This window comes from Cyanistes caeruleus, chromosome 1 (genome assembly GCF_971803275.1).
Source record: "Cyanistes caeruleus chromosome 1, bCyaCae1.hap1.1, whole genome shotgun sequence".
Lineage (NCBI taxonomy): Eukaryota > Metazoa > Chordata > Aves > Passeriformes > Paridae > Cyanistes > Cyanistes caeruleus.
This window is the reverse complement of record NC_141701.1, coordinates 115,620,904-115,644,958: the sequence shown is the minus strand read 5'-3', so window position 1 is coordinate 115,644,958 and position 24,055 is coordinate 115,620,904. Positions and strand designations below refer to the sequence as shown.

Here is a 24,055-nt window from a genome sequence, read left to right as displayed (position 1 = left end):
ATTTATCTAGCAATTTATATTAAACCCTGAAGGCATTTTTTTCTCTTCTTCAGCAGTAGAAGATGGGTTAAATGCATTGTAAATTACAAAAACCACAAAAGAATAACAAAAGGGAGGTATTCTCACTGGTTCTTTTCAGAAAAAATCTTCATAGAAACTTCCACCTTGAAAAATATTCAGTGAAATATTCCCTCATAACCAATAATATCAGTGGTAGTCATCTATTATAGCCAATGCTTTGTTACAAGTATTGAATAACTCCAATTTCTATAGAAAAGCATACTTTTCCCAGGCAAAGAAAGTTATGTATTATATTTGCTTTGTCTGGCTCAGTGAGATATCTTGTTTTTTATTCCCTTGTGAGTACAATTAGGGAAGAGCATAAATTCTGAGCATAGTTTTGAAATGTTATTTTTTTATTTTCTGTCATCTGTAAAGCTCCCAGATACTGGGGTTTGGCCCATGCTTCAGGGGTTTTGTCCAATACTTTGAGCAGATTGTATCTCAAAACCTTGAGAAGGTATTTAGGCTTCTCTGTGAGTCCCAGTCAGTGGTGTACCTTCAGATCATAGGGTAGGTCATGTCTCCATAAAATCAAGGACATCTTAGAGAACACCACAAGCTGCACAATTTCTGCACACAGAATATCTTTCTTCAAGGGGCAGTTTCCTCCATGTGCATGCCAAAAGATAGATAGGGGTTATCTAGGAATGCACGTGCATCTAAGAGTTTAAAAATATTAATTTGCCTTCAAGCTGAGATGTAATCACATAGCCCTGCTCTCAGCAGCTGTATTGTGACGTGCCTGCAGCTGGATTGCCCTGCTCCACTAAGGAGTTCAGTGAATCACTCTGGGTACTTGGGTATTTGTGCTGTGGACATTTCTGGACTGCAGATGGGAGGCTTCTCTCTCTGTACAGTATTTTGCCCTTTATGGTAGTAACTTTTTCAAGATCACTATGGTATGGATGTCTTCCTGTGGGGCCAGAAGGTCTGGAAAATCAGCTCATGAGGGGAAAAAATTGCTTTTTGCTTTGGCGATCAAGCTGAGTTCTGTAGAATACAAGCAGTAGGCTGAAGACAGTAGAGAAAAAGAGGGTTATTGTCTGCAGGTACGTACTTTTTTGCACAGTAGGAAAGATATCATTAGATCTAAAGGTGTGCAAAGCAAAATGTCCAATGTGTCATTTTCTTCGAATCGGTTATATGCTTTCTAGAAGATGTTTCCAGCTTGGCCAAAATCCTTTTTTGAAGCCTGCATGTCATACTTTACATAAAAGCCAGTGTTGTCTTGCATGTGATATTGACCTCTGTTTCAACCTTTTCATGCTTGGTCTTGTTCTTTTTTCCCAACAAACCAAAAGTAGAACAAGTAGAAAACACAACATGATGTTGGCTGTATGCACTGTCTATGTGAAGCAAGGAATGGGTTTTTTCTGAGATATGAGTACATGAAGTACAAGAGAATGAGGCCAATGTAAAAGCAACCAAGCAAGAGAATAATTTTTCTTACACATGGAGGGCTGCAACCCAACCCCATTTTATCTTAGCAATACTGCTAAGAACTGATAGTGGAAGCAACACTTTCACAGTTATAGAAGAGTCTTAGGAGAGGATAAAAAAAGAAAGGGGCTCAAAAATATCTATTTACACACTGTGGGACAAGAGATCCTGAAACATTTATAATATAACTAGCTGAAAATTGATTGAGTCTTAACAATGGTAGGGAAATAATGTAATGTTATTAAAAAAACCACTATATCTGAATGCTATATTCTACTGTCAATTATATCTAGACAGAAAATAAGCATATTACAGATCTGAGGCAAAAAAAATTATATCCAGCATTTTTTGCAATACTGAGGAATACAGAGGCAAACTGTGTTTAATGTTGATGATACAAAACTAGATGAGGCATATTCATTTGGGCTTTCAGGAAAGCAAAATGCATATCCTTCCCAAGCAGAGATAATATGCAGGTCATAAACTAAAACTTTTCAGGTCTGAGAAAAAGAAGTCTGACAATGGCTTAGCCAGAAGTCTGTCTGTACCTGTTCTGTGATAGCACATCCTCACCCAGGAAATGTCAGTTTAGAAAGCAGTGCTCAAGAAAACTAGGACACTGTTACTCTGTGTACAAAATCACCAGTGACCAAGCCTATCCAACAACAACAACAACAACAAAGTCACAAATTCCTTGTTGAACCAACAGGAGTGATTTAGCAGTGAATTTGGGAGTGAAGGATAACAGAAGTTATCTGTCACACTCCTCAGAGACTTCATAGTCTATATTCCATCAAAACTTTAATCTGAAAGGAAATATTTCACCATATCAGTTATGGAACAAGAAAAGCAAAAGAGGCATAGTGCATGCTAAAGCACATTGTATCAAATGTCCAGCACTAACAGGACAACACTTGCAAGCACCTCCAGAGACAAAAATTTACCAAATAAAGTACTATACATGAGTCATCTGTCACACTTAGCTACCACAACATAACAGCCAGAACTGGAATTAAACTTTCACATACTTGAGGTTTTCTACTACTTGTGTGATTATTCTGATCAAATCTAAAGAGATAAATGACAGACTTAGCGTCATCTATATTTAGTATTATATTTAGTAGATATATTTAGATGACTAAGGAATATTTCAAAATGACTAGCTGATGAAAACATGATGACTGGTTTAGAAGAGAAGAAAATCTCAGCAAATCAGAGGATAGCAAGGCATTGGGAGAACATACAATTCAATATACAAAAAAGACTTAAATTTTCCATTTTGGAATTATGCCAGCTAGTAAAATGCTTCAACAAAAGAGCACTAGAAGTTTTGGAATGATTGTTGAGATAGCAGCTTGTAATGTGATAAAAACAACATGATCTTGGAAAGGAACCTGATATTAACAGCTCATATACAACTATCAGGTTCAAGAAAACTAAAATTCCATTTGTGTTAGGACAACTAAAATACATGGAATCCATATTCTTATGAAGAATCCAGCTAATGACAAAATGAAGCCAAATGACAAAAGCTGAAGTCACAGCCAACTAAAGACCAAAAGGCTCTTACTAGTCCATAAAAGGACTAGAAGATGACTCTGAGAGATGCATGCTGTGGCAAAGGGGTGAGAGAAGAAGGGTGCTTTTGTCTGCTCCTGCAAGAACATGACTTATTTGATTAAATTATGCCCAAGGAAAAGAACTTTGTGTGTGGCCTGAGAGAACAAAAGGCACAATGGGAACATATCAATTTAAAGAGGGCAAGCCTGACTAAGAACAGCAACAAATAAACACACTCCAGCACTTGGATCCCACTGGCTCATAAGTCAGTAATTTCTCAACAGCACTGCCAGGCTCTGTGAGGTTTTATCTCATACAAGACAATGGCGACTTCTGATGGCATCTGACAGACCTGCTCCAGCTTTCTCTGTCAGGCCACACAGCAAGCTTCTGATATATTAAAGCAGCAGAATAGGAAAAAAAAACTGGTTTCTACCCATAAAATGAGACTAAATGGAAGAATCAGATGTTTGAAATAAAAATGCAAAGCTACTGGATTTGACCTATTCCATAACAATCAACTGCGGTAGATAACATTATGCAATTATATGCATTTCTTGCAATTTCTTGCAATAGTTCCAGACAGGTATTTAATCTCCCATCAGAAGCTGGAAACATCACACCTGCTTTTGAGAACTTGCTGCACAATCTGAGTGTGAATGTCCCTGCACACTCATCACTGGACTTAAGGAGACATTTTCCTGATACTTTTTAAGTTTGTTGGAAGTTCTGGACACAGTGTAAATGAGGTTTTGAGGTATATTTACTGATGGAGAATATTAGAACATAAAGGGGAGGGAGGGAGTGGGGGAGGGAGGAAGGCAGGAAGGCAGGAAGGCAGGAAGGCAGGCAGGAAGGCAGGAAGGCAGCAAGGCAGGAAGGCAGGAAGGCAGGCAGGAAGGCAGACAGGAAGGCAGGAAGGCAGGCAGGAAGGCAGGCAGGAAGGCAGACAGGAAGGCAGGCTGGCAGGCAGGCAGGCAGGCAGGAAGGCAGGAAGGCAGGAAGGAAGGCAGGAAGGCAGGAAGGAAGGAAGGCAGGAAGGAAGGCAGGAAGGCAGGCAGGAAGGCAGGAAGGAAGGCAGGAAGGAAGGAAGGCAGGCAGGCAGGCAGGCAGGCAGGAAGGAAGGCAGGAAGGCAGGAAGGCAGGAAGGCAGGAAGGCAGGCAGGAAGGAAGGAAGGCAGGAAGGAAGGAAGGCAGGAAGGAAGGCAGGCAGGAAGGAAGGGAGGAAGGGAGGAAGGGAGGAAGGCAGGAAGGCCGGAAGGCAGGAAGGCAGGCAGGCAGGCAGGCAGGCAGGCAGGCAGGCAGGCAGGCAGGCAGGCAGGAAGGAAGGCAGGAAGGAAGGCAGGAAGGAAGGAAGGCAGGAAGGAAGGAAGGAAGGCAGGAAGGAAGGAAGGAAGGCAGGAAGGAAGGAAGGAAGGAAGGAAGGAAGGAAGGAAGGAAGGAAGGAAGGAAGGAAGGAAGGAAGGAAGGAAGGAAGGAAGGAAGGAAGGAAGGAAGGAAGGAAGGAAGGAAGGAAGGAAGGAAGGAAGGAAGGAAGGAAGGAAGGAAGGAAGGAAGGAAGGAAGGAAGGAAGGAAGGAAGGAAGGAAGGAAGGAAGGAAGGAAGGAAGGAAGGAAGGAAGGAAGGAAGGAAGGAAGGAAGGAAGGAAGGAAAACATGATGAAGGTTTTTTTGTTTTTTTTTTTTTTTTGTTTGTTTTTTTTTTCTTTTGGTATGTTCCTCTAGTGAACGTTTTTTCCTGTGTCAGCAAGCTGTTATTTTTGGCAGTTCTTGGATTTCAGTATTCCAAATATAGAAGAAACTTCTATGCAATATTTTTATCTAAGTTTAAATTCAGCTCATTGTGTCTGTATGTCACTTGATTAGGTCTAATTCCTTCAGCAAGCAGACTTCCAGGGTTAAGCTTCCCTCTTCTTGTCCCTAGCACACTTTGCATGTGTCTTTTCTCTTGGAGAATCCTGTGCTCCCCAGATCACCCCTTTACCTGGTTAGTAGTTCATAACAAAGTAGCATATCTGGATCTGCATTTCCACAAGATTCTAAGGCTGGCATATTTTCCCATGACACTATTAATATTATCCAATAAGAACCTCCTTTTCAAGAGTAGTGCTACTACAGGCTGCCAATCTGGGAAAATCAGTTATGGCTCTGAGCATATTAAATGAGCAGTATTTCTTTTCTTTCAGATCCTCATTAAGAAAATCCAAAATTTCATTTCATAAGGATGAAAAATGATTATATATATTATATATATGTGTGTGTGTTTTATATATATGCAGTACACTGTCTTAACTGTGAAGAATAACAGAAACATTAAGGTTCAGAAGGAGACTATCTGTTCATGGAATCAAAAGTTATCTCAAGTTATTAGGGACCCATAATTGAAATACATTCTCCTGAACTACTTAGAAAGATGATGAAGAAGAAAGAATAATATTGATTTATTTGTAGCAAGTGATAATCTAACAAACAAGCAGCACGATCTTAGGGCTAGAAGTCTCTGTTGGGTGCACATTTTAATTCCAAATCATTGTGTACCTCATTCCTAGTGCAAGGATGTTGAAAGCAAAATACAGATCACCTCTGTCAAATTTGTCTGTGCACTCACTTTATCATATTGGCAATCTTCTTCCTTACTATTGACTTTCTATTGTAACATACTACTGAAACAAAATGATGTTTTACTTGTGAAATAAAAAGTGAAAAGATTATTATAAAACAACTCTCATGTTGTGGTAGTGAACACAAAAACCCCCCAAAAAATAATATTTAGGAAAATGTGAAATTAACAGTGATGAAAGATTTCATGAGTTTCTGTAAAGTCATAAGTAAAGTCTCTTCTTTTTTTTTTTTTTTTTCTAACAAACCTAGTCAAATGCTCCTAAGAAAAACATACAAACATACTACCTTAGATCAGACAAGGCTCCCAAATTTTTGTCAGTATTATTCTTGTATATCTAAAATTTCAAATCAGAATAAAAAAACAGTCCCTATCCCTTAAACAAGGAAAAGCACACTCACCCTTAGAGTTATGTTTTTGTACAGGGACTTGTCCATTTTGTGTTCAGTTTGTGCCCACGCTTGAGCTGAAAATATGAATCCAGGATAAAACTCTAAATACTTGATTGCAGGGAAGAAGCTGGTAGTTGAGATTTGAATAATCAGCTGTTCATATAAATCATACTTCAAATGCAAAAAGGATTACAAGACCCAGCCTCTTCAAATGTTTACCCTTGCATGTGTATTTTAATAAAAGCAAATGCTAGCTAAGGGTCATTCTTTTTCATAAATCCTCCAAAGTTTGAACTCCCACTCTCATGAGATCCCTTGATCTCCCATGTGCATGTACTCCAGCTGAAAATTTTTGCCCAGTGACGAGTCAGGCAAAGATTTACATTATATGGAAATAATAGTGCTCGTTGTTCAGCACTGCATATCACCAATGTACCATTTCACACGTCCATTAAAGCCAGTTTTATTACTGTAATGTGCAGCTGATATGGCAAAAGTACTAAAATAGAGAAAGCTTATAGGATATAATTTTGGTGCAATCAGTGCTGTAGCAAGTCACTGAACAGTTTTCAGTGGATGCACCTGCAACGAGTGCATATCAAATGCTTTTACTGTACTTTAAAGGTTTGTTCTGCCTGCAAATTTCCTTTAGAAATGCACTCAGTGTTTGGTGGCCAAAATGATTACCTGGCTGCAGATTAGTCTTGCTCATCAGCATTCTCTGCCATTGCCACAAGCTGAAGGAGAAGAAGACAAGGAGGAGGGGGGAGAAACCCCTCAAAAACTAGATACCCAAATGGGAGAAGTGATTAAATAAGATCACTGAGGTGGAAAATAAGGTCACTGCCAAGTTGTTTAGAAACAAAATTCCACATACTTGAAAAGCAGTGCATTCCAGCAGATCATTTGTCCAGGTTCTTTCCCTTAGGACTGAACTACTACGGAGAAATTAACAATTTGGTGGGGCAGAAAAAGGAGTATCTGGTAAAATTTAGTGGAAGATCCATAGGTAAACTCGGTAATGATGTAAAAGAAGATAATAAGATGTCCATACAGCTGAGGGAAGGAACAGGGTGAACAGGTACACTGGAAAAACCTTACCATCTCACCAATCAATGAAGCAGACCTGGCTTTGCACTTCTTATTCTGTTTAAAATCATAAGGACCATTAAAATTTGATGTTCCCACTTACTTTTTTCCAATATTTATTATTTCTCAGTCTCAATTTTGAGTTTTGTCCTTTGACCTGTTGGCAGCAATGTTAGCAGTCAGAAGCCTGCCTGTATTTGGAAAAGAGGGCTAAAATTAATTCTTTACATTTACTATTACAACTTGGGGTTCATGTACTAACATTCATTAAAAAAATACAAAGACTACTCATTAGGCTTTCAGTTTAAGTCACCTGAGTTACTCCTGGAAGCTATTACATATTTACATTGACTAAAAGGGTCTTAAATTCTAGATATTTTGATCTGCAGTTATCAAATACCCACAGTACTTGAAACTACTCTTGACAGAACACTGAGAAAGCAAAGGATTTAATTTCTTTCCACATGAAAACTTTATACCAGGCTGGCTGAACTGTGATCAGTTGTACATGAATGGGGCATCAACTGAAGGAGGGGAAATATGTCACAGCTCTTTTTTCTCTGCTCCAGATACCCTGTCCACTGTGACAACAGAGAAGTCAATAGTATGATTTGGGGATGAGAATAAAGTAGTTCTGGTTCCTTGAAGGTATACCACCCCTCCAATACTGAATTCCAGTTCTGTGCTCTGAGGATATATTTACATCAGTGTTCATTCCGATCAGGAATTAATTTTTGAAGTTGATCTTCCATGTGCCCCCACTTACCATATTTTGGTTTACACTGCAGAGCACACAAGTTGTATTCTCAGAATCAAGTGAGCCAAAGATACTCCAGGAGCCCACCCAATGTCAGCCAGTGGGCCAGAATGGTCAGGGGAACACTTCCTTCCACCTCACCTCACACCCCTTCTGTGTAAGCAAAGGCATCCTGTCCAATCCTTTTCACTGTCTAGATCTACTGCTCTTGCTCATCCCAGAAATGTGGATATGACCTGAAATATCCATTTCAAGCTAGGCTGACCAATTTCTTGAATGGATGCTGACTCCCTAATTCTGGGCCCTCATGTATCCGAGGGTGACAGGCCAAATTACTGGACTGAGTGTTGCCTGAAATCAACCCTATGGACAGAAAAAGTCACAGGCTAAGGCCTACTATTCAGTGTCTTTAAAATATGGACCAAACCCAGACTTAAAACTTTATCAGACAAAATTATAAAATGGAAGAGCAAATCAACTCTTTTATATTGCTGGAGACTTTAGCTCCCTAAATTCCAGATTTTTCAAGAGTTTCTTCCAAAATATCTTCAGAAGACCGCACTGATTGTGGTTTCCAGAGGCATCCTCAGTGTTCCAAAGATATCACATTTGTGTTTTGCAGCAACCCAAATCAGTGTGCCACCTATGGCAACAAGCCAAATCCCATATAATCCCATTCTCTTCAGCAGTTGTTTTCTCAGAACAGATGCTTTAAGCCCACATTAGATTCCACTGAGTGAAACCATCTGTGTACTCTTTTCTAGGGTTTCTTCTTTTTCTTGAACATAAATATATCTTCTCAAAAAAATGACCTTTACGTCAATACAAGAAGGTATCCCAATAACAGCATGTGTCAGCAAAAATTATGATCGCTCCTCTAACACAGAGGAAGGGTGAGTAGGTTTTGATACCTCTTTGCTGCTATAAGCACATAAACAACTTCAGTGGAATCATATTTTTGTCACTTTCAATTTTAAACTTTTCTGGTGCAATATCTCACTTTTGTAGCATAAAACCTTAATGCTAGCTATCTGACAAGATGACCTTCTTCTAGTTCCTTCATAGTCTACAGTACACAAAATCTGACAGAGGAACAGACAGTTTTACAGTTGGTCACTCAGGATCACATCTCAGTGCCAGACACTATCATCTTTGTCATGACTTCATTTTGATCAGAGAGAATATGACCAGCTATTTATATGCCTTCTCAGAAAACTGGGAATGCCAAGATCTGTCACAGGCCTGACTCTAAACATGTTGATTAGTTCTAGTAAATTCCATCCTTGTTTGTTTCAGTATTTATTTAATTTCAGAAAGGGAGATGTGTGTTTTAACCTCACATAACAACCCTGAGGAGTGTGAGCTTTTTTATTTGACACGATTTGATGCTTTTCACTTATATTGTAAATAATTCCTGCATAAATACACTGAATAAGTACATATATATAATTTCATTGATGGTTTTGAGGGGATTGTTTGATTGAGGAGGGTGGTTTGGGGCTGTTTGTTTTTTTCTTCTTCTTTGATACGGCTGGCAGTATACACCAGTATAATATTTATCTCTGATGCTTAATGCTTCTGGCACTAATTTCTTGATCATCTACCATAATTCTGGACAGATAATTCTACATTATCATCTCAGATGATAGAAAGCACATTAGGATCATACAGTCCTACACAGTGAAGCTTTAACTATCTTGCCAGCTCCAGGCATGAAGGCACAGTGGAACAGTTTATAGGTTCTATGAATTACAAATATTTATGAGCTGAAGAAGGACCTGGCTTCTATCTGATATAACATCTGTATGTGAGGATCCTTTGACCAACTATGGTAATCCTTTCCAAAAGAGAAAGATGGCTATAATTAGTATAGAAATGAAGTGCTTTCCAAGGAATAGTTTTAAAGGCATTTATCAACATAAACTATGGATAGTGAAAAGATATTTATCTGACAGTGTGCTGAGACATTTTCAATTTACTCTGAAAACTATTTAATCAAGAAACATAGGAAACCCTTAGTTTCATATATCATTCATGAAATGGAAAATATCACACTATCCTCGGAGTGCAATTATCTGTTATGATTTGAAAATGGGGCTTCCTAAATCATCCTCAGTGTCACTTTTTTGCAGTACACACCAGATTTTGGAAAAAGAGTCCAGATTTTAAAGTGCTCAAGAGAGTTGATTGGCACACATCTGAAGATAGTTTGACTAGACCTAAAAAATAACCACTAATTTCAAAAATAAAAAAAAAATGCACAATAAATATGTTTTGAAATATCTTCCTACTTATGAGGGCCTTTATAAAAAATATAGAATTCCTAGATGTAAAAAATTATCATTTTCAAAAATTACTGTTTCTTCAACAAATAGGAATCAAGCTTTGTAGTGGCCACCCAGAACTTTCTTATGACAGAGCTTTGTAAATGACTACATTTTTATGTATTTTCTTTTTGCCTACTCTCATATGGGTATAAACATGTATAAATATACACACACACCATATACATGGGAATTGTTTGAAATTAAAATTTTTAATGTCACAAATGAGAATCTGCAATCTGGAAAGTAATTAGTCAGTCAGAGAAGATGCTATGGCCCAAGTCCTCAAAATACCTCAAGCTCTTGAGTGCTTTATTCCCCTGCCTTCTTTGTGACTTCATGTTTGAATAATTTCATTGACCTTGGGGATGTGTCTTTGATATTAGTCCAAGAAGTTTCATGTTTTAATGGGCTATGATGTCATGTGCAACAAAAAGCTTATGTTCAAAGAAAAGGCCATCAACAGTAAAACACTGAAATCTTATGTAACTGAATATAGATTTTGCTTGTACTCAGCAATGCATATTAATATGGCAGTGAATCACTGCAGCCTGCTACTGTAAGCAATACTGTTTTAACAGGAGGCACTTAGGATAAATCTTGAAAGTATATGAAAAATGTTTCCATTTTGCTTTACTTTAAATTGCTAATCAACTGCTTTCTCTTGATTGCTGTTTCCCAGTTATTTCAAGAAATAACTGTATGTTCAAATGAAAATAAACAAAATCAATGTGCTTTTAAAGCTGTTTATGATTGTACATGAATGACACATTAGCTACACTTCACAATAGGTGCATTGTAGGGACTTTGCTTTCTAACTGAAATGTACTTCTCACAGAAGAGATTACCTGCTGGGAACTGAGCAGGCTGCATATGTATGCTAACCTATGTGCAGGTGGCTTTCAATTAAAGGCATTTCATCTAATTAAAGGCAGAGTTGTGACCTGGCTGACATTACATTTTCTGGGTATTAAAAATGCAACTTTTCTTGTTTTGCACATTCTGTCAGTGCTCTTCTAGCTGAGGCAAGGAGAGATGATGCCTCCACTCATTATCCTTTTGGTTGCTTTATCATTATGTCTATTCTTCACAGACATAATGATATCCTGCCTTAAAATGGGATTTTAACTTTCCAAAGAAACTCAGTTCTATACCTTGACCCTTGCCTCAGAAAATGAGGCATTACTCATAATGGTTGCTCAGAGAACTCAGTTCTCTGTTCTCCTGGTAACTCTCAAACAAAAGCCATTAATATCATGCTAAGAAACAACAAGCCACAGTACTTTGACATGTTTAATTTATGCTACAACATGTTTTTAACCCTAAACTTGAGAACTTTGCAAGATCATTTTTTATTTTTGTCAGCTGATGCTTTACAATGTTACTGTATTAGAAGAGCTCTATGTTTTATGGGTAAAGCATATCTCTACATTGTAACAAGGACGAAACTGAGCATAGGGATATTTTTTAATAGACTGGTTGATATAGAACACATATTTAGGAGGGACATTTATGTGGTATCATTAAAATTTAACTTCTTGAAAAATTGTTGTGGGACAAGAGTTTTTTTATTCAGACTTCCAGTTGCTCTCCTGCTCTGTAAAAGCACCAGAGATAATAAGTCCTTTCCTCTGGGTGAGGAAGGCTGTGGCTAACACCTTGAGCTTGCACATATTGTAAAGTCCAGATCCTTCACTAGCAGAAACTCACTGACCAAGCTCTTCAGGAAGCTTTAGTACAAAAGTACATAGGCGTTATATGATGACTGGTCTGCATATTTTCCTTCCAAACATCCATAGGAGGCCCAAATTTGGTCAATGTGCCCTTTTAAATAACTGTGTTGAATGCGGTGTCCATCAAACCTACCCACCATTATGATTTTCAGATAATGGAAGAAGTTGTAGTGCTGTGAGTTTGTAAAAATTATTAGAAAATAAAGAAAATTTCCCTTATTTGTAAGGAACTGCCTCTCAACTTGTTACAGCATTTATGTGCTAAAGGATCTAGGTAAAGATATTAGGTAAAGATACTAGGTAAAGATACTCTACAAAATTAAACAAATTTCTTCCAATGACTTTTTGTTTAACACATCTTAAAACTCTGTAAATATTCCGTTCTCACACATTGCATAGATATCTGAAGCAGAAAGCCCTTATTATTTACTTTTTATTTACAGCAGTTGATGTTTTACAAAGAAGCAGCTGTAGATTAACTAAGTTAATTCCTCTGGTGATGTTCAGTTGCTCATAAGCCTAATGTTTTATTCCTAAGGAAATATCCTAAAATATTGCATTTTAAAATTACAGAATGCAATGGATTCATGTGTATCAAGGATTATGGCTGAAGAATTTACTATATATGAGGTTTAGCCTGATTTAATTTCTTGCTGTTTATCCTGGGCATGATTCAAAGTAACAGAAGTTAATGAAAGATATCTGCAAGGTTATTAGTTAAAAACAAAACAAAAAAAAATCACCTTGCCTATAAGGTACTACTCTTTGGAGATAATAAATCTTACTAAATGCTTCCTTATTCAAGTTCATTCCCTAAATTGTTGTAATTAAAACAAAAGCATCAAATACAGCATGTGTACTAATCAGAGGCCTTCTTCTTTTGACATTAATTTCTGGAATATTCAGAGATTTTTGTGTTTTACTGTGGACTTTTCAGTAGCTGATGCAATGGTGGAATAATTTTTAGAAATGCAGAAACTTCTCTGAAGTGTACTCTAGGCCAAGCCAAGTTCTGGCCTCTCTCCAGAATTGGAAATAATACACTGGATACCTTAACAGTGACCATGATAAGGCAGGGAGGGAAGGAGAAAGCACACAGATCAGCCATACAGCTGCAGCATCAAATTTGTCCAAGACTCCTCCCATTTCGAGATCTTGACGTTTATTAATTTTAATAAAGGCTTAACTTTATTATTATATTCAGACAATTACATACCACTAACATTGTTGAAAGAGCTGAAGCTCTGAAAACAGAAAAGTCAGCTAAATAGCAATGAATATTGCTGTTAATTTTTCTTCATATAAATAAAAGTTCATGAAAGAAGCAAACATAGACAATGATCCAGATTCTTAAATGCTGTACCTGCAAACCAAAATATAATGTTTTTCCATTTTCCAAGAAGATGTTATATGCTCATTTTCAGAAGCAATTGAAGCTGGACAGCAACCATTTAAACAAGCAATCTCTTTCTAATAAAAATTAATAACTCATCCAATAAGTTAGCTAATTTTGTGCCAAACTGTATCTCAAATGTTGCTGTTCCAAACTACTTTTTGACAGATGTGCACGACATGGCTGTGAGCAAAACCCTGATTTCTAATGTACAGACCAATTCCTTAACTTTTTAGAGATTTTATATAGATTTGAAACATTGATAACTGTGTAGTTAAGAGTTCTTTATGTTTCTGGCATTTTTGGGTTCTTTTTTTTGATTTCCTTTCTAATCTCCAAACAAATCACATACAAATTTCTGACTTGCTCAGCTCCTTGGGAAGTTTTATGGCTGAGGTGTAGTAGCACAAAAAAACGCTGAAATCCAGGTGTGGTCTATCTCTCACTGTTGACAAACAGTTTTACCCCTGAAAAAAGACTCATTAATTTACTCTATTATGAACCTTTTCTGGTTTTAATTCCGACTGTAAATTTGTAATTGTGCCTGAGCACTACCTTTACTATTCAAGATACCAAGGGGAAGAAGAGTGTCACTCAGAAAATAAACATTTTTTATGTGAACTCTTTACTAGATTTTGCAAACATGTGCTTAGATGCTTTCATGTGGTCATTAATTGTGCTTTCACAGGTTAAAGAAATTGATTTCACTCCAAAGGTGATGATTCAGAAGATTTAGTTTTTTGGTTTCACTTTTTGCTTATGCAATATGTGCACTTAGGCATGTATCTGAAAAGCACAAAAACTTTCCATTTGAAAATGTTTCTTGAGCTATCGGTTCAAATGGATCTGTTTATTACAGCTGTAATAACCAGTGCTGGTGACACTATTGAGCCAAAATTTACCTAATTTTGAAAGGTTCTGCTAGAAGAGTTGTCTACATTGTGGATTCCAAATACTACTACACAGTAGAGAAAACTCTTATTTCAATGTTTATTTTCATCACATTTATCTGGACGTTTTTTTTCTGGTACAGAAGACATCTGAATATTGTGAATATTTTTTATTCTCAATAATTTTTTAGATTTCCTATGTAAATCTATATATATCTGCTAAAACTGTAAAATACTTTATGTTCATATATTTACGTTTCTTTTACTAAAAGCATGGTCAGTAAAGACAGAAATTTCCATTGCTTCAATACAGCACAATTCCACTATATTCACTGAGTGTAGCCAAAAGGTAATAGCTGTATATTGATAGATATTAAAGTAATTCTACAGAGAGTGCTGTTTTAAAATAGAAGAACAATGAGTTCATCTTTTTCTGAAATTCCATTTTACAGACTGAACAGTGTAAAGTAACAGGAAAGCAAGGAGCAGAAATATAATAAAAATATTGAACCTTTAAGAAATAAGTAGGCAGAAGTTAAAGAGATGTTATACAGACAAAAGAAGTGATCCTGGCTGTAGAAAACTTCAGAAGAAATGAGAAATCTAGTTTCACTCAAATTAAAATACAAATATGAAATCATATGTTAAGAGAAACTACGCTGTTAGAGATTGCACTGTAGACATCCCCTTCACCACTACAATGATCTGTATCCAGCCTGTGTCCTCAGAAGACATTGTCAGCTGAAGGATTTCTGCAGAATTGAGAGAAATGGATGGTCTTCTCAAGAGAATATATACTCATTTATGATTCTCAGAGGTGCAAGGGGCTGAACTGGTACTGAGAATTTACTATCTCCATTACATGAGATGTCACAAGGCACATTACAAAAACAGATTATGTGCTTATATGGCACAGTGTTCTTTTGTAGCTATTGCTGAAAAAACCGGGCTAAACATTTAAGCTCTTTTTAGCAGTATGTGAAAGTGCAACATGGGAGGCTCCGGTGCAGTCACATTATGATACCTTGAGCTATAATCTTTTGTTCATTAACCCGGAGGGCTTTGTATACACATATAAGTAATGCCACAGCTTAATCTTGTCACTAGGCAGGAATTTAAACCATATGGTTTTTAACATTTAGGAATCTGGGAGCAGTTCATGCACAGTTATTGTGCCTCAGCATGGACGGTCTAAATTGTTGATTGATTCTAATTGTGGTGATGTGCCTGAGCCCCAGTTTTAATGCACATTAGCCCCTTTTCTCATTATTTTTTTTTTTGCCACCCTTCCACTTGCAGCAGCAATCACAGAGATATTGAAGGCAGTTTTCAATTAACTTGTTCAGATACTGAACACTTCATTGCAGAAGCCTGAATCTTGGAACAGAAATGAGGTGCTCATTTCCAAAGCAAAAATAGTACCTAACAATGTTTTTATTTGTCTCTATTATTCTTATTTTTCACCTCAGATAATCAAGGCAAATATTGAAGTCAGTAAATATATCAAGTGCATTATAGTCACTGTATCTCATTGGGAAAATAAATTTAGTTAGCATTTCCATTCACAGCATAAGGATTTAAGTCTGGAGACAGAAGGTTAATGACACTTTCATGCACTATAGCATTTTGTTAAAATCTGGTACGGTAGAAGGAAATAGAACTTTATGATGCTTACTGCATAAAAACTTAATATTCTCCCTCACCCTCAGCACAATCTGAGCCAGTCAAATATACAGACCTGTAGTAAGCCAGCTTGACATTAAAAACTGTCTTAGCTCTGATGCTTCAAGCAACATTTTCTTGATGATAGGAAGGAAAACCAATAACGAAATGCTTACCGTTTTTAGCTTTCTGAAAAGTTCTACCTCAGATTTGCTAGGTTAAAATGACATGCACCATGTCTGCCTATAAAACAATGCCATTGACATACACCTGAGCAGAAAACATGAGAAGATATGTTCTGGAAAATTTTTCTTTTTAAAGATTGTGCTGTATTTAAGATGCTAAAGCTGTGAAATTCCAGTTTACCCCTCAGGTCAAGAGCTATGTTTGCACAGTGGCAACCAAATTTCTGTTGAATTGGCTCTTCTCTTTTTCTGAGAAAAGCAATATAAACAGAAGACCCAATGCTTGTTGCTTTCTTCTTTAATTTGTCAGCACCTTCTGTCTAGAGGGGCTGTGGTGCCAGACAGCATGCTGCAGAAAGAGAGCAGCAGACAAATTGCATTACATATTGTGGCATATATACTGACATAAAAGTGCCTTGAAAAATCTAAATTATATCTTCTGTCTAAATCTCATCCACCACACCGGAAACAGGTTGAAATGGATGGGTTCATGGTTTAGGTGTGACAATCCCACATGTAGTGCCCCTTTCTCCTACCCCCACAAGACTCTCCCAAACCAGATACTGCTTACTTGTTCCCCCTACTTCCCCTCCCTCTTCTGCCAATGGAGTTGAGAACTGAAGGCACAAAAGGGTGAAAATTACAGCTTGAGATGAGAACAGTTATCTGGAAATAGCAATGAGATAAGAAAATGAACACAACAACAATATTGATAAAAAATGATGAATGATATCATGAAATGATAGATGATAAAATAGAGAGAATTATTCACATGCAAAAATGCTTATTGCAGAGCCTGACTGACCCAATCACAGCCACCTTTTCACTGATTGGAAAAAGAAGAAAAAGAAAACTTTCTTCTCAGAAAGAAGAGTCCCTTTCCCCACCCCCTGGCAATAACATAAGATGGTATTTTTCTGTCCTTTTTGTGCCAGTGACCAAAACCTCCTATCTTATGGGTTACAAAGCTACTACTTTCTTTAAATTATCTATGTATTTATGTCAATATACTCACAAGCTCTGGAGTGTTATAAGTGAGATGACACACTTCTACCATGGCTGCCATTTTAAAAGCCATTGTGTTTCTATGGATTTTCAGAAAGAAGAAATTATGTCAGAGCACAGGTAAGAATAATGCAATAACATTACACAGACTTTTTTGTTTTCCAGATGAACACTTAAAATGTGTTTGTAACAACATTATTATGTACATTTTGGGGGAAAACTATTATGAAATTCCTTCCAAGAATATGGACATTAGTACCAAATTAAAGTTTTGGGGAAAATTCATTAATATATAGATGACTGTCAGCAGGAAATAGCTGAGAAAGGGAATTTTGAATTTTTGATTTTATATATAAACTGCTGTAGCATAAGCAGGTCAGTGAAAGTCAAACTGAAGTTTTTTGCTTGTTTTAAGCACTAAGTGCACTTTTCTTCAATAACTCCATATCATTCCAGAGTTTTAGAAAATCTTCATATTGAGTTTACCAAAGATATCTTCCTAGGCTGTCATTAACCTTTTTGCTTACCTAATAAAAAGAAGAAAACATTTCATATTCAAAGTTTAACCAGTAGAAAGACAAGATTCTGTTACCTCTACCTGTACTGTGATATCTGTGTTTGTATTTTCATTGCCAGCTTGGAGCATCTGGGGAGGTCTTAAAGTGACTACCTCTTTGTCAATTTTTTCCTTGTAATTCTATGTTATGACATCTTTATCTCAACTACTGTCGAGAAAAATATGGTCAGCAAAAATTATTAATTTGTCAGTGTTTCTAATCATTACTGTGTTTTAAATACAATTTACCAGGAAAAAACAAAGTTTTATATAATACATTGAGAATTATGAATTAAATTCATCTTCTTAATTGCACAATTCTTAATCTTTCTGAATAGACAATGAAATTCACAGTTGCATGACTAAGTGCAAGATTTGACAACTTTTTCAATTTATTACAGTATATTACAATTTCACTGAAGCACTCATTCTAGGTTAATTAAAATGCAAGTTGCCAGTAAATGAATTATGCAAATAAGATATTGCACAAGTCATGCAGTAATTACCAATTCTACATTTATAACCTTATTGATTTTCAATAACTTGCCCTAAACCTGAAATGCATAGTGTGTAATTAAAGAAAAGATTAAGCACGAGGTGATATCTGAGGGGTTTTGAAAATAAACTAATATTAAACCATTACTTTTCATTCTTTTTGCAGTAAACCCTTTTGGAGATGTAAATTTTGATATGGTATATTTTGATCAGAGCTTGGCCAATCTCAGTTTTCATCAGTTTAGGCAAACCAGGGAATCCCTCATTTGTTGCACAGTTTTTATAAGAAGTCAGAATGTCAGTTCTTCATGTTAATCACGTTATCTTTATAACTGTGCAAAGAATAAGTCTTAGTAAATTGACAAACTCTGGAAGGAATAAAAGGTCATCTTGTTTGCTTCTTTTCCTTGTCTTCCTCTTCAGAAGTTGTGTCCTAGGGAGTTTCTTGTGAGGCATTCCAGCCTAAAAACAATCTCTCACTCTCATCTTTTGCAATTCAAAAGGACTGTTGTAAATTTCACCAGTTTCCTTGTGATGCAAATAATCACATCTAGAAAATGGGCATCTCTACTGCAATCCCAAACAATCCCAAAGTGTGGAGGTCTCACTCCCCATGCCAGGTGCAGAAGCTCACACAGGACTAACTCTCTCACCACCCAGAAACCCAGTTGTATCACTATAGCACATCCCGCTGTATCAGCTGGAAAGTATGAGCACGATTTAATGGGCAACATTTTTTAATATCATTACATGCTAAAATTAGCTCTGTATTATCAGATTGCTTCTGAACCGTTTTAGTGACACTGTCTCAGACACTAATTGCTGTTTTCCCCCAGGAGCCCCCCAAATTTTTACCAGTAAAAAGATTTTCTAAAACGTGGATTGATATGGAGGTGGCATTACTGAACCATTTATAACTAGGAGTGACAGCAAAAGTTACACACCTGCACACAAATGTAAGAAACCACTGTCTCTTTAGTTAATTAGAATTTAATTACTGCATCACTTCATTAATGACTTTTTAAATGGTTTCACTTTCTTTTCATTGTTACTTCAGGGCATCAGAAAAGTGTTACCTTTTTATGGTTTGTATTCCTCAGCCTTACAACTACTGCAGAACACACTGGTACAGAAGGTCAAAAGTCTCCTGGACTTCACACACTTAACACATGTAATTTCCAGATAGTAGTGTGATTTCAGCTGCTGCTGGCTATTAGCTAAGGTTCAGGCAATTATCTGTGTCTGAAAAGCACAGCTTAGTCCTGGAAATATTTTGTATACAAGAGGAAACAGCACTAGATGGTCCAGTCCACCCAATCAGGGCTGCCCCTGACCCACCACCCAGCAGGGCTTTCTCCCAGAGGCTGTGGTGGAAGCAGGAGTTGCTGAAGAAACTTGCTTCTTCTGCATTCTTTTAGCATGGGCAAAGCTGCCAAAGGAGTCATTTGTCAATTGTCTTTATGCTCTCTGGAGAAATAAGGCAGCATTACACTTTGCTGATATGTAGTGCTGTAATAAGCAGAAGAGGAAGAGAATTATTTGACTTTATCTTCACATACAGGTATAGATATAACATTCAAAAATAATATACAAGTGGAATTCAAATGTTGATTATTTAATTTCCTGCTGATAATAGCTTTTAGTCTGAACTGTGCATTTGTTAACCTGCCTTAAAATAAACATCTACTGCATCCAATTTTAGAAATACTTTGATGAAAGTAGCATCTGTTATGTTCCATTACATGTAAAGTTTTCTTGGAATGTCCACAGAAGGTACCTAAATACTGCAAAACTCATGCCTAGCTTGCAACACAAACACAGAACAATCTGGGTGGTTTGTACATGAGAGAAAGTCCCAAGGGGAAGATCAAGCTGAAGGCAATTGTCACTGCCCCTTCTTACAATTCTAAAGATCTTTTTGACTAAAAAGAGAAAAAGAAACTTTTGGATAACCAGATATTTTAAAATCTTGTCTCTCCTCTTCCAAGAAGCCAGGTTAAGAGAGACCTATAGGCTCTTTGAGGAAATCATTCCTTGCTCAATCCTTTCCAGACCTTCATGTGCTCCTTTGAAATGGTCTGTAGATACTGCATCATGTACGTGCCTCATGTAGTGTGTTATTTACCATGATATGTCAGACAGCAAACATCAAGGTCATGTAAAGTTTTCAGCAATAAACAGAGGCTTTTCAGAGCCAAGATATGAAAGTTATTCAGTTTTAGAATAAAAGGAATATAAATTGCTTAGAAGGGACTACCAAAGGAGTTGTAAAACAAGGTGGCAGGAAGAAAAAGTGAATTGCAGCCCCAAGTGGCACAAAGGAACTGAGGAAGGTCTGTGAAGACTCACTGTCAAGCACTGTGCTATGTGGAACAGGCACATGTGTACTGCTCCAAGAGATCTGGTGGCAAAACTGTCTGATTTCAGTGCACAAACTTAATACTTAGGACAACCTAAACAATCACTGTGATGAAGATTCAGAAGACTTAATGAATATATACAAGTGATTAAATATTCCAAATTGAGAAGATATCTAAATTATGTTGCTTGTTCACATTAAGTAAGCAAAAGTAGCTTTAGACAAAATCCAGTGTTCCATAAGAGAAAATATTTAAACAACATTTCAGAAAGCAAAAAAAAAAAACTGATCTCTAACTAAACCACTAAGTAAAAGTAAATTATTAAATAAAATTTGTAACATTTACTTCTTCCATATCTGAATTTTGACATGGTAATTCAGTGACTATTCAAAGCAATTTGCATATGTAAGCTTAAAAATTAATGTAATATTTTCTTTCTTCCATTGTCTTAAAACAAACAAGTAGCCCAACAAACAAACAAACAAACAAACAAAAAACCAAAAACCCTCCTAACCTTCAAACCCCACATTTAAAAATCCCCTAAGGGATCTGGAATTCATTGACTTTAAAACTTACTTGGTTCAGGGAGTTATCTGGGATGATCCAGTTTGAACATTTGAACTTCACAGAAGGCAAAAGCTTGCTCAATGAAATGTAATAGACTGTGGAATGCTCTCCCCAGGGAAATAGCAATGCTTGATGCCTAAAACTAGATAAAGCAACAGGAAATACACTGTTGTGCACAACACCATAATATAGTGTAGCCAAGAAGTGACTCGCTTGCTATTTCTTTTCTCTCTGAAAATATATATTTCTGTGATATTGTGTGTAACAAGCAGCTCTACAGCTCTTTTGATAATATCCATTAGGTAATGGAACAGCAATGACTATGTAGAAGATGGAAAGGGAAATTTTGTCCTATTTGATATCAAAATGGAAGGCTTTTGGCAGAAGGGAGCAGATTTTGATCCAAAAATCATTTCATGAGCTGAGGAAGTTCTCAATAAACCACAGCCCATCATGATGTGCTAAAAGCTCACAAGGAGGGGGCTTCAATGCACACCAAGGTTCAAAAGAACACAGCAGAAATAAGAGTCATGCACAATCATTAGAGGTATAAGAAATTATTGTCACTATTTTGGTCTGAGTACAGCCAAGTTCTCTACTGATTCTCAAGTATTTCTGTTCCTAGACATTACTGCTCGTCCTCTTTCAGCTGAGAATGGAATATTTCTGTCTTTTTTTTACTGTTCTATAGAACTGAAACAATAGCATCAGCAACACTGGGTGTAATACAAAGGACACAAAGAAATTTCTTGCTTCGAAAACTCAATGAAAAAAATCCGTAAAAAAACATGAAAGGAAAGGAATTTACAACAGAGAATGGCTGGAAATGTCAATTTACTTTAAACTGAACAGTAAAAGGTATTTCTTGCAGGAACAAGAAAATTGCACTGGGACTAAAATAGTACCACTTAGTTTAAGCCTGTTGTTAGTGACTAGAAGGGTAGGTACAAAGAAATGCTTGTGACAAAGGCACATTTGTTCTGTTGAGTGTTGCAGTTGTCTGTATGACAATGTGCTTTTCATATCAGTCCAAATAAATAGAAACATCTTTTCCAAGCAAATGGGAATTGGAAATGGGGAAAAGGGAGGCATTATCTGATCTTGATGTCATTGAGCATTAGGAAAAATTAATTATTCCTTTGTTGTAATTTTTTTTTTATCATGAGAATCTTTATCAAATGCAACACTAAGTTTGCAACCATGTCCTGAGGCAGAAGCAGAAGAAATTCACTCAGTGCCACAGAAAATGATCAGATTGTACAGGGGAAATCAATTCAAAGTGCAAACAATAACATTTAAACAAATAATAATAAATGATCCAAACCAAACGAACTCTTTAATTAAAAAGCAGCCTTCAGAGAGATGAAGGACCTAGAGAGGGAGAGAGATGAAATCTTTGTCAGGAAGGCTAGTGTGAGGAAAAGCAGTACAAGAGAAAAAAATGCTTTCTGAGAAAATGTTTTCATTTTTGGTTTTTTTTACAAAATATCTTGAATCAGATCTTCAAACCTAAGGATCAAATAAAAAAAAAAAATTGATGGAAAAAAATAATTTGGTAGATAGCTGCAAAGGATCATTCTGCTCCAATTCCTTTTTTTTGTAGGAGTGATGCAGAATTGATAACAGTGCAATCAAATCTGTCTTCACCCTACTAGAGATGTCCTTATAAGAAAAGAAAATCTATAACTAAATAACAAACCATGGACTTTTCAGGAGAGGTGACTCAGTCAGGATGACGTGATAATTCTGGCTGAAGATCCTGTTGCAGTCAATTACACGCCACTCCTGCATGTACTAACATTTAATTTAATTAAGACCTGGAATAAAGGTACTTATTACTTCAGATCAAATACACCTGAACAAGTTTTCAGCAGTAAAAAAATGGACTAACAGACTACACAAAATAAAACATGCCACCCATAATTCCAAACCACTAAACCCCTACATTGATCATCTAGGAAAAGTACTCTGGGAGAGTATTTTATTTGAATTACCCTCAAGCGTCTTTCTGAAAAGAAGTTTGAACTTCTGTAGGTCATTTCTTCATCCTTTCAGAGTTTTAATAAGTAAACAATTGTCCAGTTGTTGAGGCCTGACCTACTGTAATGCTGAATCCATTTAGCTAAATTAGGAGTATCCAAAAGACTGACAAGTACTGGGGAAAGTCCTAGTATTAGTGATGGCTAGTGGAAGTCATATACTCTTAAAAGTACAAAACAAAGAATAAAAAATGCAAAGATTACAGGGAAAGGTAATCAGTTTCATAAAAGCAGATGATCTGTTGAAAAAAAAAAAAATCACAACCAGATTTGTGGCCTTACCAGTACTTTTTTGAATCTGAAGCACCAGGCATTTAATATGGTCTCTCTATTGGCTTTTCCAAGAAAATGGAGAGTGTTCCCACAATTTGCCTTTTCTGATATATCTGCACATGTATTTCAGTAGGAATTTGTTGGCAAAAAGACATTTCTTGTTTTCTCTGAGAGGCCAAATTCAGTGAAATGCACATTAATTGTATTGATTGCTGTTCATTTTTCCACCAAATTTTTGGATCTAAACTGTGAATCTTACCAAGACCTGTAAAACAGAAGCTTTATTGAAATTTCAGGGTAGATATTGCAACTTTGAGAAATTCCATACGAAAGGCCATGCACAAGAAACTTCCTTGTGTTTCTGTCAAGCAGTAAGGGATGGAAAAGGCAATGTTCAGCCCATTACATCTTGGAAAAAAATGGGTGAAATTTCACAGGATTGAAGAAATTTTTCCAGTTTTTTTCTCTGCTGAATTTCAAACATTTCATGTAAGTAATGGATTTTGTTTGAAGTTATTTGATTTCATTTGTTGTCAGTTTCATGAATCCTTGATGATGAAACTATTAGACAATGTGAGTGTGAGTTTCACTGCAGCTGTTCTGGCACATCACTGAAACACACATCTCAAAGGGAACACTTGGCTGCTTAGACC

General features: G+C 36.6%; 1 long non-coding RNA gene across 2 annotated transcripts in view; it reads left to right on the top strand.

The window, feature by feature from the left end:
- The window catches only part of LOC111923470 (uncharacterized), a 282,819-nt gene that overhangs the window by 190,168 nt on the left and 68,596 nt on the right, over positions 1 to 24,055 (top strand). The window contains exon 3 of one of the 2 annotated variants that reach the window (XR_015276730.1): positions 19,264 to 19,348. The exons of the other annotated variant lie outside the window; for it this stretch is intronic. This is a non-coding gene — a long non-coding RNA (uncharacterized LOC111923470). The remainder of the gene's footprint in view (positions 1 to 19,263; positions 19,349 to 24,055) is intronic. 2 annotated transcript variants of the gene reach the window in all.